The following is a 16,401-nucleotide window of genomic DNA, read 5'->3' on the forward strand; positions in this document are numbered from 1 at the left end:
CAGGATCGAGTCCCGCATCGGGCTCCCTGCTCAGCAGGGAGTCTGCTTCTCCCTCTGACCCTATCCCCTCTCATGTGCGCATTCTCTCTCAAATAAATAAATAAAATCTTTAAAAAAAAAAAAAAAAACCATCCCCATTTCCTTGCTCATGGACAGCTGCTCTAGCCCATTAGCTGAATCACCTATAGGTCTCCAAAGTAAATGAGACGTCTTCCAATTAATTACTTGTGGCATAATTATCACACAACTTGGTAATTACAATGCACCTGGTCTCCTAAGCACTGAGGGGCAGTTCTCTGACCTAGGTTGTTTAAGCCAAACACTGTCCCATCGTCTCTAGAATGTGAATGCTCGGTGACACAGAACAAGACAAGGACAGGAAGACACAGTTTCTCCTAATCTCAAACTGAAGAGACAATTCAATGCAATTTCTCTGCTTTCACAGGAAACATTAAACAATATGGGTCTTTAGAAATGGGAATATTGGATTTTGTCTGCCAAGAACTGTGAGACTCAGCAGAGAATTGTAAAAGAACACTTCCCTCCTGCTGGGAGGCAGCCTCTGAGAAGGCAAGAACACTCACCTAAAGTGGCAAGACCTGGGGGCTCATTGCAGCCCAACATGCCCAAAGAAATCACTTCATTCCCCTCTCCCATCTTGATGTTTACATCTATAAAAAGACAGCACTGGACTAAGTTAAAAATATCCATGTTGTTTTTCCCTCAACAGTGGGCCAAAATCTAAGCATAGGGGCTGAGTGATTTTTTAAATGTGACCAAGTTGAATGGAGACGAAGATAGCTGCTGGGTAGGAGGGTCCTACCCCTGCCTCATCCCATGAACACAACTAAACGAACTATCAAATATCCTAAATACCCCCAGAAACTGAAGACTTTAACAGAACAAACTCCACAACTCAAGGGAGAGAAGAGGCCACATCAAAGAAGGTAGGAAGTGGGGAGACATGGTTTAGGGGAGAAATGGATGGCGGGTGCTGTGGAGTTGAGGGAACCCTGGTCACGGAGAAAGGTGAGACAGAGAGGAGCACATAGGGGGATGCACAAGAAGAGCGTTTCCCAAAGCCATTGGCTTGGAAAGCAAGAAGGGCTGATTTCATGGGTTCTTGCACCCAACAGGGCTGAAAGCCTGGAGTTCTTTTTAAGATTTTATTTATTTATTTGACAGAGAGAAAGACAGCACAAACAGGGGGGAGTGGCAGACAGAGGGAGAGGGAGGAGCAGCCTCCCCACTGAGCAGAGAGCCCAACATGGGGCTCTACCCCAGGACACTGGGATCATGACCTGAGCCAAAGGCAGACGCTTAACTGAATGAGCCACCCAGGTGCCCCAAAGCCTGTAGTTTTAAAGGTCAGCAGGCTTGGATGGGATACAGCTCAGAGGGCACTGTGCCATTCCTGGTGAGAAGGCAGGGAAACAACCCAGGGGCAGACAGCACGGAAATAGTGATCTGAAAAATGCCTGGGGCACACAGTGGAGAGATTATCTGCTCTTCCCTTGGAGGATGTCCCTGAGAGGCAGTTTTCACAAAGATCTACCTCCAGGAACAAAGCAGAAGGCCGAGGGGGCCATTTCTCTCCCCCACCCCTCAGCATAAACAAAGAGCCACCTGCAGGAAGCGGCACAGCACCAACACTGGCTGCCTAACTTGCATACACCAAGCCCTACCCCCTTGCACTCCGCTGGGACTGCCCTTCTCAGTCACACTTGCCTCAGTCCCAAGGCGGAGAGCCCCGCCCCCAGAAGACCAGCACAAACCCCTGCCCACACCAGGTCTCTCAACCAGAGAGTTCTGAAGGGCCTCAGTTCTGGTGGAAGTGGTGTCAGGTCTCATTTCATAAGCAGACTAGTTTAAAACTTGCCACTTTCAGGCCAGGGACAAAACACTACCTAAAGCAAGCAAGGAGAGCCTCTGCAGATGACTGGCCTGAAGGAAGAGCAGCCAAAACACAACAGCATAACACATGCAGCACACGCCAGAGACACCCCCTGAAGCACGAGGTCCTGGGCACTACATGACATCTTCTTCATACGACCATTATTTTCAGGAACAGGAGATGTAACTGGCTTTTCTAACCCCCATAATAAGACAAAGACTTAGACAAAATGTGAACACAGAGGAATTTATCCCAAATGAAGACTAAGAAAAGGATATGGCCAGATAACTAAATGAAACAGACATAGGTAACATGCTTAATGGAGAATTTAAAGCAACAACTCCAAATAGCCAAAGCAACCTGGAAAAGCAAAGCAAAGCTGGAGGCATCACAATTCCAGACTTCAAGTCATATTACAAAGCTGAAGTGATCAACACAGTATGGTACTGGCACAAAAATAGACACATAGATCAATGGAACAGAATAGAAAACCCAGAAAATCCACAATTATATGGTCAATTAATCTTCGACAAAGCAGGAAAGAATATCCAAAGGAAAAAAAGTCCCTTCAAAAAATGATGCTTGGAAAACTGGACAGCTACAACTGGACCACCTTCTTACACCATACACAAAAATAATTTCAAAATGGATTAAAGACCTAAATGTGAGACCTGAAACTGTAACAATCCTAGAAGAGAGCACAGGCAGTAATTTCTTTGACATCGGCTGGAGCAACTTCTTTCTAGACATGTCTCCTGAGGCAAGGGAAACAAAAAAAAAAAAAGCTCCTAAACAGCAAAGAAGACAATCAACAAAACTAAAAGACAACCTACAGAATGGGAGAAGATATTTGCAAATGAAATATCCAATAAAGGGTTAATATCCATAATATATAAAGAACTTATAAAACTCAACACTGAAAAATCAAATAATCCAATTAAAAGATAGGCAGAAATAGACATTTTCCAAAGACATAGATGGCCAACAGACACATGGAAAAATGCCCAGTATCACTCATCAACAGGGAAATGCAAATCAAAATCACAATGAGGTTATCACCTCATGCCTGTCAGGATGGCTGAAATCAACACAAGAAACAGGTATTAGCAAGGATGTAGAGATAGGGAACCCTCTTGCACTGTTGGTGGGAATGCAAACTGGTGCAGCCACTCTGGAAAATAGTACAGAGTTTCCTCAAAAAGTTATAAATAGAACTACCCTACTGGGGCGCCTGGGTGGCTCAGTTGGTTGAGCGACTGCCTTCGGCTCAGGTCATGATCTTGCAGTCCCAGGATCGAGTCCCGCATCGGGCTCCCTGCTCAGCGGGGAGTCTGCTTCTCCCTCTGACACTCCCCCCTCTCATGTGCTCTTTCTCGCTCTCTCAAATAAATAAATAAAATCTTAAAAAAAAAAAAAGAACTACCCTACAATTCAGCAATTGCACTACTAAGTATTTACCCAAAGAATACAAAAATACTAATACAAATGGATACATGCACCTCTATGTTTATAGCAGCATTATCTACAATAGCCAAGATATGGAAACAGCCCAACTCTCCATCAACTGATGAATGGATAAAGAGGTGATACACATAGAATGGAGTATTACTCAGCCTAAAAAAGAATGAAATCTTGTCATTTGCAACAACGTGGATGGAGCTAGAGAGTATTATGCTAAGTGAAATAAGTCAGAGAAAGACAGATACCATATGAATTCACTCATATGTGGAATTTAAGAAACAAAACAAATAAGCAAAGGAAAAATGAGACAGAGAGAAACCAAGAAACAGATTCTTTTTTTATGAATCTCTTTAATCTACTTTATGTTTAATTTAAATTCAATTAATTAACATATAGTGTATTATTAGTTTCAGAGGTAGAGTTCAGTCATTCATCAGTCTTATAACACGCAGTGCTCATTACATCCAGAGCCCTCCTTAATTTCCATCACCCAGTTACCCCATCCCCCCACCCACTCCCCACCCCAGCAACCCTCAGTTTGAAGACACAGATTCTTAATGATCGAGAACAAACTGGTGGTTACCAGAGGGAAGGTGGGTAGGGGTATGGGTAATGGGGATTAAGGAGTGCCCTTGTCATGATGAGCATTGGTTGATGTATGGAAGTGTTGAATCATTATATTGCACACCTGAAATTAGTATTATAAGGTATGTTAACTAACTGGAATTTAAATAAAAACTTGAAACAAAAAATGTGACCAAGTTGAGAGAAGCCATCCACGGCACGTAAACATTAGAGTGACAGCAGGAGTCAAGCGCATAGTGTTTACTCATACTGACCTGCTTTTTGTCAACCACCATGCAAATGTCTGGGTTTCATCACATAATCACAATCATAGAGTTAAACTTTAGCTGCTGAAAACAAAATTATTACCTTCACCTTCAGCTTTAATGGCTAACTGACCTGGGTCTGAGCAGCAGTGTGTCATATAATGGTGACCCATGGGAAGGGGCTTTGTCCTTACTGGCCTACCAGATTGTGTGGGTATCCTTTAAATGGAAAAATAAGCCTCCAGACCTTTCCCAGGCTTACCTGCAGGGTCAGGCAGGTTGCATCTGTTCCAATGGGAAGCAGGTCGGATCCCAGGGGAACTTAGACTATGAGTCTAAACCGGTGGCTCTCCAACTTTAGTGTGCCTGTAAATCACCTGAGAAGCTTGTAAAAAATACACATTCCTAGATCCCACTCCAGAGACTCTGGTTTAGTAGGTTTGGGGCACATGATAGGAATGACTATTTTCAAGAACCACCAGAAGATGACTGTGATATAGGTAAACCAAAACCCATACTTGGAAATACCCTGGTCATTCCAAAGTAGCTGTAAGGGGGTCCCTGTACTAGAAAAGGGCCAGGGTTTTCTTCATTTCGCTAAAGATATCACAGCCAAGAATTAAATTCCAAACCAGTATGAGAAATGTGTAGGCGTTTGCTTCTAAGGAAGATCCAGATGGCCTGGGCCCGAGTGGAGCAATGCATATTCCAGACAAACAGGGAAGTGAATGGTCCACAATCTACCTCTGCTGAGATGATGATGCTGAGCAAGCAGCAGCAGTGTTGGATACTGCATGAGAATCAATCATTCACTCAATGGGTGAGAAACAGCATGGGCAGAGGTTCTGCAGAGCCCTGCAACCCTGAGCGGGACTTAGGAAACATCAAACATTTAATTTCAAAATTTTTAAAAATTCTCTTTTCTGCTTTTGCTTATCTAAAGCTTTTGAATTTCCTGAGGATCTACCTTCCTAAAGGAAAATCTCACCCCCTCAAATCACACCACCTGTTAGTAAGCCTGGCCCAGTGATTTTCCATAGCAAAGATTTGGGGTTCTTCACCAAGAATCCTAAACCCTCTTCCAAACAAGCCTGTGGGTCATCCTTCTCTCTGAGCACTGCCATCATCAGGTTCTCCAATCCCTTACCCTTCTTGAGGATATAGGTCTTTGAAATTCTGTGACATGCCTTCTGTTGCCAGACGCTTGTCCACTCTGTAAGCTTCCAAGTAAGTAACTATTAATGAGGCCAATTAATAGTAATCAATAGTCACCTCCTCTGGATTAGTTAGGGAACTAGTAAGTAGAACCACGAACAAGACCGTTATCTTCTCTGCTCTTTATATATATATATTTTTTAATTTTATTTATTTATTTGACCGAGAGAGATAGTGAGAGCAGGAGCACAAGCAGGGGGAGTGGGAGAGGGAGAAGCAGGCTTCCCGCCAAGCAGGGAGCCCGATGTGGGACTCAATCCCAGGACCCTGGGATCATGACCTGAGCCGAAGGCAAATGGTTAGCGACTGAGCACCCAGGCTCCCCTTCTCTGGTCTTTAATCTCCACCCCTCATGGCATACTGCCAGTGTTCTGGGCATTGCAAGGTTTAGAGTCTCTGCACCTCCAAGATGGAGACAATCCAGAGAGAAATTCCACCTCCTCCACAATCCTGCTTCACACCCAGGAAAGGGTGTGCAATGAGCCCAGGCTATTTTCCTCATTTAAAAATTAAAGTGGTGGGCGCCTGGGTGGCTCAGTTGGTTGAGCGACTGCCTTCGGCTCAGGTCATGATCCTGGAGTCCCGGGATCGAGTCCCGCATAGGGCTTCCTGCTTGGCGGGGAGTCTGCTTCTCCCTCTGACCCTCTTCCCTCTCGTGCTTTCTATCTCTCATTCTCTCTCTCTCTCTCAAATAAATAAATAAATAAATCTTTAAAAAAAATTAAAATTAAAATTAAAGTGATATGAGACCTTGACATGAGCATGCTAAGGTCCCAAGAAGCTGAATTTGGAAACTTCTGAATAGCTTTGAATAGATGTTGGCTCCATGAAGGCAGAGACTTCATATGATTCACTCCTACATCCCCAGTACATACAGCAGTGCTTGTCCATGGCAGGTGAACAAATAATATTAAAAAGAGCTACTCAGCATCTGCACAGACTTTCCATGGGTGGGGCCTAAGGCACATCCCCGCAATCCTTCATTTACAGTGGCCTGCTCCCAGCTCCCAGCTCCCAGCTCGGGAGAGCTGAACATACACATCCCTCCCCAACTCCACTTCACTGGTAGCTTGGCCACAGTGGGAGTATCTATACCACGAAAACTGACAAACAAAACAAAACTCGGCTTTTTTCCCAGAAAAAGCCAGTTGTTAAAACACTTAACCAGTACACCACTGCCCTGAAGACTTACAAGGTCTTGGAGCCTGGGTGGCTCAGTTGGTTAAGCATCTGCCTTCAGCTCAGGTCATGATCCCGGGGTCCTGGGATCGAGCCCGCATCAGGCTCCCCACTCAGCGGGGTATCAGTTTCTCCCTCTCCCTCTGAACTTCCCCCTTCTCATGCTCTCGCTTTCTCTCAAGTGAATAAATTTTTTAAATCTTAAAAAAAAAAAAAAACTTACAAGGTCTCTTTTCTGTGAATATAGAGGCAAAAAAGAATTAAGCTCAGTTTTGGGGGCCTCCAAGCTAGAAAACAGAGCAGTATTTGTCAACTTAATTTGTAAGAATATCAACTCACATCAGTCTCTGATAAGGGTTTTTGGGGGTCTCTATGGAGAAACCGCACTGAAACCGAAGGGGCTGCTCTGTGACCACAGTCCCCATTTGCAGGAAGTTAGTTAATGAAAGTTAACTGACCTAAGACAAAAATCTGACAACAGGAGTGAATGGAAGGCTGGGGAGAGGAGTACCAGCCCGCTGAGAGCCTGCAGAAACACTAAGAAGAGAACTCTCTGGAGTGCAGTGGTATGGAATGATACACTCTGACTGTGACTGCAATTTACAGTTTTTATATTCTTTTCAAACATATTCATAGCATTTCCTATGTGCCAGGCATTGGTCAATTTGCTTAGCAAATAGTGACTCATTATTCTAGCCATGAATACCACACATACCCGAGTATTCAAAGTAACCAAGACAAAAGAAAATCTACTGACCCTCACCCTTTTGTTCATGAAAAACCAGAAACATAAATCTGCTCATGACCCACTTAATGGCTCTGGGCTTGTTAATGGTAAGAAACCTGAATTGGAACAGAGGTCCACCAGGCCATGGATGGACTTGACTAACCTCCTCAGGAACTCCAGACTACGTTTGGCATGTATGTCCCTTCAGGTTTACAACTATGGAGTTTACTGGAATAAGGCAGAACCCAGGGAGAGGAAGCAGTCGGTGTTACCACAGGCCTTCTCCTTTTTGAAGAGGTAGAAGACTAGATTAGTTAACCCTTTAAATCGGGACGCCTGGAGGGCTCAGTCGTTAAGCGTCTGCCTTCAGCTCAGGTCATGATCCCAAGGTCCGGGATCGAGCCCCACATCGGGCTCCCTGCTCCGCGGGAAGCCTGCTTCTCCCTCTCCCACTCCCGCTTGTGTTCCCTTCTCTCACTGTGTCTCCCTCTGTCAAAAAATAAAAGCTAAAAAAAAAAAGAAAGAAAACCCTTTCAATCTTCCCCAGCTATGTAACAATGATGATAATAATGAAAAAACAAAAGTACAAAGCTGGTTCTATTTATGTGTTCAGAAATTACACCACTAATAAAAGATTATCCTCCAAACCCTGAACTCGGGGACGTCTGGGTGGCTCAGTCAGTTGGGCATGGAGTGCCGCATCGGGCTCCTTGCTCAGCGGGGAGCCTGCTTCTCCCTTGCCTGCTCTACCTGCTGCTCCCCTGCTTGTGCTCTCTCTCTCTCTCTGACAAATAAATAAGTAAAATCTTTAAAAAAAAATTAAAAAAACAAACACACACTGAACTTGGTATTGACACTACTAATTGATATGCCAGGAGCATCTCCTTATGCTATTTTTGAGCCAAAAAAGGCTATAGCACCAAAATGAGACTAAAATACAGTATTAGGTAGAAGTTTTAAATCAAAGAGAAAACAAGAGTCAACCTAAACCATTTAAGCTATCAAGAGCTTCAATTTTGGGATTCAAGCACATAAAACCATTATTTGGTTTTCTTTCCAAACCAGAATCTATCTATACCCTTCAACTTTATCAGAAAGTTAATCAGAATGTCTATTGAGCACATATTATGTGCTACCAAAGGGCTAATGCCACAGGAAAAAATAAAGTATAAAGCACACTCCCTGCCCTTAGAAATGAGATTTACTGGGGTGCCCGGGTGGCTCAGTCAGTTAAGCGTCCAACTCTTGATTTTGGCTCAGGTCATGATCTCAGGGTTGTGAGACTGAACCCAGCATTGGCCTCCGTGCTGGGTGTGGAGCCTAATTAAGACTCTCTCTCCCTCTACCCCCCTCTTCCCTCCGTCTCTTAAAATGAGAGAGAGAGAGCGAGCTAAAGAGATTTACTTAGATGGAGAGAGAGAAGGCCTTCCATGTAGGAATAACAGTATAGAGAGGGGGAATTAAGGTTATGAGAGAAGGTCAAAGAATCCCATTTCTTACAGTAAAATATCATCTTGGGTGGGTAGGGTAGAGCCAAGAAGAAAAGTTAAAACAAATCCAATAAGCAAGGGGAAACCAGTTAGCTAAGTAAAACTGCTTGATAAAGTTCTGGTTAGAGAAGCTAGCAGGGTATGGGGAGGAAGGGGAGATGGTGGGTTTCTATTTGAACTTGTGAACAATGAGACCATACAGGATTAGAGTGGGGCCTCAGATCCAATGACTAGTGTTCTTTTCATGAGCAGACACACAGACAGAAGAGACACAGGGAAGAAGGCCCTAGGAAGACAAGAGGCGGAAACCAGAGCGATGCTGCTACAAACCAAGAAACCCCAAGGATGTGGAAGACATCATGAGGTAGAAGAGAGGCATGGACCAGGTCCCCCTCAGGGCCTCCAGAAGGAGCCAACCCTATGGACACCTTGATTTTATTTTATTTTTTTTTAAAGATTTTATTTATTTATTTGAGAGAGAGAGAGAATGAGAGATAGAAAGCACGAGAGGGAAGAGGATCAGAGGGAGAAGCAGACTCCCTGTCGAGCAGGAAGCCCGATGCGGGACTCGATCCCGGGACTCCAGGATCATGACCTGAGCCGAAGGCAGTCGCTTAGCCAACTGAGCCACCCAGGCGCCCTGGACACCTTGATTTTAGACGTGTGGCATCCTGAACTGTGAGAGAAGGAATTTCTCTTATTTATTTATTATTATTATTTTTTTATTTGACAGAGAGAGACACAGTCAGAGAAGGAACACAAGGGGGAGCGGGAGAGGGAGAAGCAGGCTCTCCACTGAGCAGGGAGCCCGATGCGGGGCTCGATCCCAGGACCCCAGGATCATGACCTGAGCCAAAGGCAGATGCTTAACGACTGAGCCACCCAGGTGCCCCTTCTCTTATTTTAAACCACTCAGTCTGTGGTTATCTGTGACCGCAGCCCTAAGCAACTAATGCAGCCATGCTCTGTGCAGTAACTTGTGTGTAAGTGGAGAACATCAGACATGAGATTTCATTACTCCCTGATTCATTTATTAAAATTACCATTTTATGCCTTCTTTTGAGGTGGCTCACAGCCCTCAAATCATATTCATTACACTGACAATTTGGGGTATCAAGAATATTGATCCCTCGCTGTCTCTCGTCTCATCAGCCAATGCTCATATAACTGAAACATACATTAAATTCACATAGTTGTCAATTACAAGCTTTGACACTACATTAAAACCAACAGAGATACAATGGGCCAGTTGGGCCTAACTTTCAGTGAACAGTAATTTCCTGTCCATTGTTGTTTTTGTTTTTTTTTTAAAGATTTTATTTATTTATTCATGAGAGACAGAGAGAGAAGCAGAGGGAGAAGCAGGCTTCCCGTGGAGCAGGGAGCCCGATGCGGGACTCGATCCCAGGACCCCGGGACCATGACCCGAGCTGAAGGCAGGTGCTTAACCATCTGAGCCAGCCAGGCGCCCCCATTGTTGTTTAATTCAAAGAAATACTTTTACTAACAACACTGTCTTTCCCCTCTATCTTTCACTTTCATACACAGATATTTTTAAGGCAGTTTTCAAAAAAAAAAAAGCATTATGCTAGATATTCACATGTACAAATTTTGTCTCTCAAACATTTATTTTCCTTTTTTTTTAAACAAATAATGAAGGTGGTTGAGCGCTTAATGATATGGTATAGACAAGAGATATGTTAAAGCAAAAACTAAAAACATTAACAATATGTGCCAGGCGTTCCGCTAAGTGTTTTGCATATATTAGCCCATATCCTCCCAACATCAGGATACATCTAAGTAAGAAAACTGAAGCTCAGTTAAATTACTTACTCTTTACTCCGCTTTTGGTTATCAAGAGCTTCAAAACTACTCTTAAAAATGTACAAACACAGGGCGCCTGGGTGGCTCAATTGTTAAGCATCTGCCTTCAGCTCAGGTCATGATCCCAGGGTCCTGGGATCGAGCCCCACATCGGGCTCCCTGCTCCGCGGGAAGCCTGCTTCTCCCTCTCCCACTCCCCCCTGCTTGTGTTCCCTCTCTCACTGTGTCTCTATCAAATAAATAAATAAAATCTTTAAAAAAAAATGTACAAACACGGGGGCGCCTGGGTGGCTCAGATGGTTAAGCGTCTGCCTTCAGCTCAGGTCCTGATCCCGGGGTCCTGGGATCGAGCCCCACATCGGGCTCCCTGCTCAGTGGGGAGCCTGTTTCTCCCTCTCCCTCTGCCTCTCTCCCTGATCATGCTTTCTCTCTCTGTATCTGTGTGTCTCAAATGAATAAAATCTTTAAAAAAAAAAAAATGTACAAACACAAGTGCCTGGGTGGCTCAGTCAGTTAAGCGTCCACCTCCGGCTCAGTTCATGATCCCGGGATCCTGGGATCGAGTCCCACATTGGGCTCCCTGCTCAGCAGGGAGTCTGCTTCTCCTACTGCCCCCCCTTTTTAGGGGGTGCTCGTGCACATGCGTATGCCCTCCCTCTCATAAATAAATAAAATCTATTGAGATGCCTGGGTGGCTCAGTCTGTTAGGTGTCTACCTTCGGCTCAGGTCATGATCCCAGGATCCTGGGACCAAGCCCCATATCGGAGAGCCTGCTTCTCCCTCTGCTGCTTCTCTCTCTCTCTCTGACAAATATACAGATAAAATCTTTTAAAAAAATAAATTAAAATATAAATAAATAAATACAATCTTTTTAAAAAATGTACAAACAGGGACATCTGGGTGGCTCAGTCAGTTTAGCGTCTGACTCTTGGTTTTGGCTCACGTCAGGCTCTCAGGGTCATGGGATTGGCCTGCATCTGGCTCAGCGCTCAGCAGGGAGTCTGCTTGAGATTCTCTCCCTCTCCCTTTGCCCCCAACCGACTCACACTTGCTCTCTAAATCTTAAAATATAAATTAATGAATGAAATAATAAATAAAAATGTACAAACAAAACTCTAGAACATCCTTCCTGAGAAACTACCTCATGGAAAAAGAAAGCTGGACCAAAAAAAATTTTTTTTAATTAAAAGATATCTATCACAGCACTATTTATCATGGTTTAACAAGAAACACCATAATGGGTTGTGGGCCGAGGCGAGATGGCGGCCACTAAGGGGATCGGGGAGGCTGTGCAGGGCAGCGAGTCCGGTCAGCCAGAGCCGCCACCGCCCCAGCCTCACCCTCCGCCACCCCAGCAGCAGCAGGAAGAAGCTATGGCAGCTGAGCCCAGAGAAGTGGTGGCGTCCCCTATGGACGACGGGTTCCTGAGCCTGGACTCCTCGCCCACCTATGTCCTGTACAGGCACAGAGCAGAATGGGCTAATACAGATCCAGTGCCGCAGAATGATGGCCCCAATCCAGTGGTCCAGATAATTTATAGTGAAAAATTTATAGAGAAGTTTATGATTATTTCCGGGCTGTCCTGCAGCATGATGAAAGAAGTGAACAAGCTTTTAAACTAACCAGAGATGCTATTGAGTTAAATGCAGCCAATTACACAGTGTGGCATTTTCAGGGAGTTCTATTAAAGTCACTTCAAAAGGATCTACATGAGGAAATGAACTACATCACTGCAATAATTGAGGAACAGCCCCAAAACTATCAAGTTTGGCATCATAGGCGAGTTATTAGTGGAATGGCTAAAAGATACATCTCAGGAGCTTGAGTTTATTGCTGATATTCTTAATCATGATGCAAAGAATTATCATGCCTGGCAACATCGACAATGGGTTATTCAGGAATTTAAACTTTGGGATAATGAGCTGCAGTATGTAGACCAACTTCTTAAAGAGGATGTGAGAAATAACTCTGTCTGGAACCAAACGTACTTCATAATTTCTAACACCACTGGCTACGATGATCGTGCTATACTGGAGAGAGAAGTCCAGTACACTCTAGAAATGATCAAACTAGTACCACATAATGAAAGTGCATGGAACTATTTGAAAGGGATTTTACAGGATCATGGTCTTTCCAAATATCCAAATCTGTTAAATCAGTTACTTGATTTACAACCAAGTCACAGTTCCCCCTACCTAATTGCCTTTCTCGTGGATATCTATGAAGACATGTTAGAAAACCAATGTGACAACAAGGAGGACATTCTTAATAAAGCATCAGAGTTGTGTGAAATTCTAGCTAAAGGACACTATAAGAAAGGAATATTGGAGATATATTGGAAGATCCCTTCAAAGCAAACACAGCACAGAGAGTGACCCACCAACAAATGTACAGCAATAACATCATCTGGAAGAACTAGATGGAATGCTTTTATTTTTTTAAGAGACTCTAATGCAGGAGTTTAAAACTAAAGTGATCATTCCCTTTGCCTGTGGTGTAAAACGTGCATTGCACAGGTACTGCTTTTTTATTTATTTATTTTTAAAGATTTTATTTATTTACTTGAGAGAGAGAGCGAGCATGAGAGGGGGGAGGGTCAGAGGGAGAAGCAGACTCCCCGCTGAGCAGGGAGTCCGATGTGGGACTCGATCCTGAGACTCCAGGATCATGACCTGAGCCAAAGGCAGTCGCTTAACCAACTGAGCCACCCAGGCGCCCCAGGTACTGCTTTTTAACAAGAACTAAGTGTGATGCTTCTTGGGTGCTGCTGCTATTCAGACTAGTAATTTGATTCTTTTAAAGCAAAGTAATTTGGGGGGAGGGCGAAGAAACAGCAAGTCCCATGAAGGAACTTTTGTAGACTTACCAACATTTACTCTAATCCCTTAGCATCAGCTCCTCCCTAAAGGGAATATGCGTCAGGATTTGCAGCATTAATGAACGCTGGTAACTTGTATGTAATGGGTATAAGGTAACTTAAATTTGGGTCCAGGAAGCAGGGAATGCAGTGTTACATTAGAGTTGCTCTGCCACGCTCACAGTACCTTGTTATCACTGTAACCAGCTAATGCCAAAAGAATGGTTTTGTAAAATTACAGATGTATCCTAAAAAAAAAAAAGAAACATCATAATATCCAAAAATGTTAAGAATGATTAAATGACTGAATAATCAAATACTATATAAATATATGAAATGATGCTTTCAAAGAATATTTAATTATATAAGAAAATGCTCATATGTTGTATGAATATTCATTCTTTTCTTCTTCATGACTTTCTATGCTTTCAAAAAAAATTCATTACTATTTTACAGTGAGGAAAAAATATTTTTAAAATAATTAATTAAAAAAATTAAAAATAATAAAAGCTAGGGGCACCTGGGTGGTTAAGTGTCTGCCTTCAGCAGGTCATGATCACACCGTTCCTGGATCAAGCCCCACCTCAGGCTCCCTGCTCAGCGACAGTTCTGCTTCTCCCTCTCCCTCTGCCTCTGCCTTTTCCCCCTGGCTTATGCTCTCTCTCTCTTTCTCTCTTTCTGTCAAATAAATAAATAAAATCTTTGAGGGACACCGGGAGGCCCAGTCAATTAAGCTTCTGCCTTTGGCCCAGGTCATGATCCCAGGGTCCTGGGATCGAGTCCTGCATCAGGCTCCCTGCTCGGCGGGAAGCCTGCTTCTCCCTCTGCAGCTCCCCCTGCTTGTGTTCCCTCTCTCTCTCTCTCTCTCTCTCTCTGGCAAATAAATAAATAAATAATAAAATCTTTGAAAAAAAAATAGTAATAAAAGCAGGCCCAAGGACAAAATGCTAGCAAGTGGCTGAACTAGGACTTAAACTCACAACTATCTGACTCTATACCGATCTTACTGGAAGTCCCATTTTTATCCCAGGAACATTATTCTCAAAAGAGAAACAGGTTTGGCATAGGCAAGTACTATTTCACAAAATAGACTATTATGACTATGAGCTTTCGTAATTGAAAATATTGCCTCTAGCTCTGACTGTGGGTTCTTGGTTTTGTGGTACAACCCACCAGACACACAGTTTGGTTTGAACAAATGTATTATGCTGAAAGGCAACATAAACTGAGAGAGTCATTACCCAGAAACAGGCTGGCCAGGAAATCAGTGACAAGGATGGAGACCAGAGCTCCCACTCAGGCATTTCAGCTAGAAAGGAATTCATCAACAGTTCCACATCCCTAGGGAAAAGGAAATTATATCAGCACATGCTATATCCTTAACGAACTGACAATTCTTATTCTCTTTTGCATGCGTTTCTCTATAGTCACAGAAATCTAGGACACAGTGTGATCCAGCAGGCACAAAACTACACTATAAAGAACAATTCCTTAAGAAAAGCAAAGGTTATTTCCTTCATTTAATTTTAAATATTTCACATATTTTATATTTGCTCCACACACATTTACAGAATACCTATTATGTACAAAGGATTAAGACTTATCTCTGAAACACACACATTAAGATCATTTTGCAAATAAGGTTTCAAATCTATTAGCACTTCAATCTCCACCTTTCACCACCCCTTCTCGTATCTGCCAAGTGTCATAGCAACGACACATCTGGTGGCAAATTGCATTTGTTGCCTGAGAGATCATGACCACAGCTATGGGAAATATTTTTAAATTTTATTAAAAATTTCGGACTTGAAGAGTCCTGAGCCTCTAGTTTGACTAACCAGCTAATAATCCATCAAATCCTCAGTATTTGCATCTTGTCAGGCAGCTCTCCATCTCTATTCCCTGTTACTGTCAAGTAACCCCACTTAGTTTAGTGATTTGCAAAAGGCCACTCTCTAAGCCAACAAGTAACCCTCTCTTGTCAGTCTGCTCCCAAGGGCAGGACAATGCAATACGTCAAAGTTCTGAATTGTCATCTGAAAACCTTACCATTCATACCGTCTTTGCAGATCACAGTAGTGAAATATTCTCATCAGATAAAACTTACCATTTTTATTTTACTGCTTCATTCCCATGAAACTATGTCAATGAATATTGTATAGGTCAGCTAGGCTAATTCACGCAATGATAAACTAATTAAAAATATTGTTCCCTCTTCACTTACAGAGTGATGGTTAAGTATTCCCTTTTTTTTTTTTTAAAGATTTTATTTATTTATTTGAGAGAGAGAGAATGAGAGATAGAGAGCATGAAAGGGAAGAGGGTCAGAGGGAGAAGCAGACTCCCTGCTGAGCAGGGAGCCCGATGCGGGACTCAATCCCGGGACTCCAGGATCATGACCTGAGCCGAAGGCAGTCGCTTAACCGACTGAGCCACCCAGGCGCCCAAGTATTCCCTTTTTTAAAAATAAGATTTATGGGTGGCTCAGTCAGTGAAGCTTCCGACTCTTGATCTCAGCTCAGTCTGATCTCAGGGTTGTGGGTTAGCACCCCACACTGGGCTCCATGCTGGGTGAGGACCCTACTTAAAAATAAGTAAATAGGTGCCTGGGTGGCTCAGTTGGTTAAGTGACTGCCTTCAACTCGGGTCATGATCCTGGGGTCCCAGGGATCGAGCCCCCACATCGGGCTCCCTGCTCAGCGGGGAGCCTGCTTCTCCCTCTCCCTCTGCCTGTCGCTCCCCCTGCTTGTGCTCTCTGTCAAATCAATAAATAAAATCTTTTTAAAAATAAAAATAGATAAGATTTTACCCAGTGACTTTGTATCCTTTTTTTTTTTTAAAGATTTTATTTATTTATTTGAGAGAGAGAGAATGAGAGAGAGCACGAGAGGGAAGAGGGTCAGAGGGAGAAGCAGACTCCCCG

The 16,401-nt window shown here is 43.4% G+C and overlaps 1 protein-coding gene and 1 pseudogene across 5 annotated transcripts in view; one reads left to right on the forward strand and one right to left on the reverse strand.

Moving 5' to 3' along the window:
• GPR176 (G protein-coupled receptor 176) overlaps positions 1 to 16,401 on the reverse strand; it is a 122,585-nt gene that overhangs the window by 83,014 nt on the left and 23,170 nt on the right. For 4 of the 5 annotated variants that reach the window (XM_073876784.1, XM_073876782.1, XM_073876781.1 and 1 more), the window contains exon 2: positions 14,720 to 14,819. The exons of the other annotated variant lie outside the window; for it this stretch is intronic. The gene's annotated coding sequence lies outside the window, so the exon portion shown is untranslated. The remainder of the gene's footprint in view (positions 1 to 14,719; positions 14,820 to 16,401) is intronic. 5 annotated transcript variants of the gene reach the window in all.
• LOC112833456 (protein farnesyltransferase/geranylgeranyltransferase type-1 subunit alpha pseudogene) lies at positions 11,881 to 13,021 on the forward strand (annotated as a pseudogene).

Source organism: Callorhinus ursinus, unplaced genomic scaffold, assembly GCF_003265705.2.
Source record: "Callorhinus ursinus isolate GAN/ISIS: 27379988/994484 unplaced genomic scaffold, GSC_fseal_2.0 scaffold25, whole genome shotgun sequence".
Classification (NCBI taxonomy): Eukaryota; Metazoa; Chordata; class Mammalia; order Carnivora; family Otariidae; genus Callorhinus; species Callorhinus ursinus.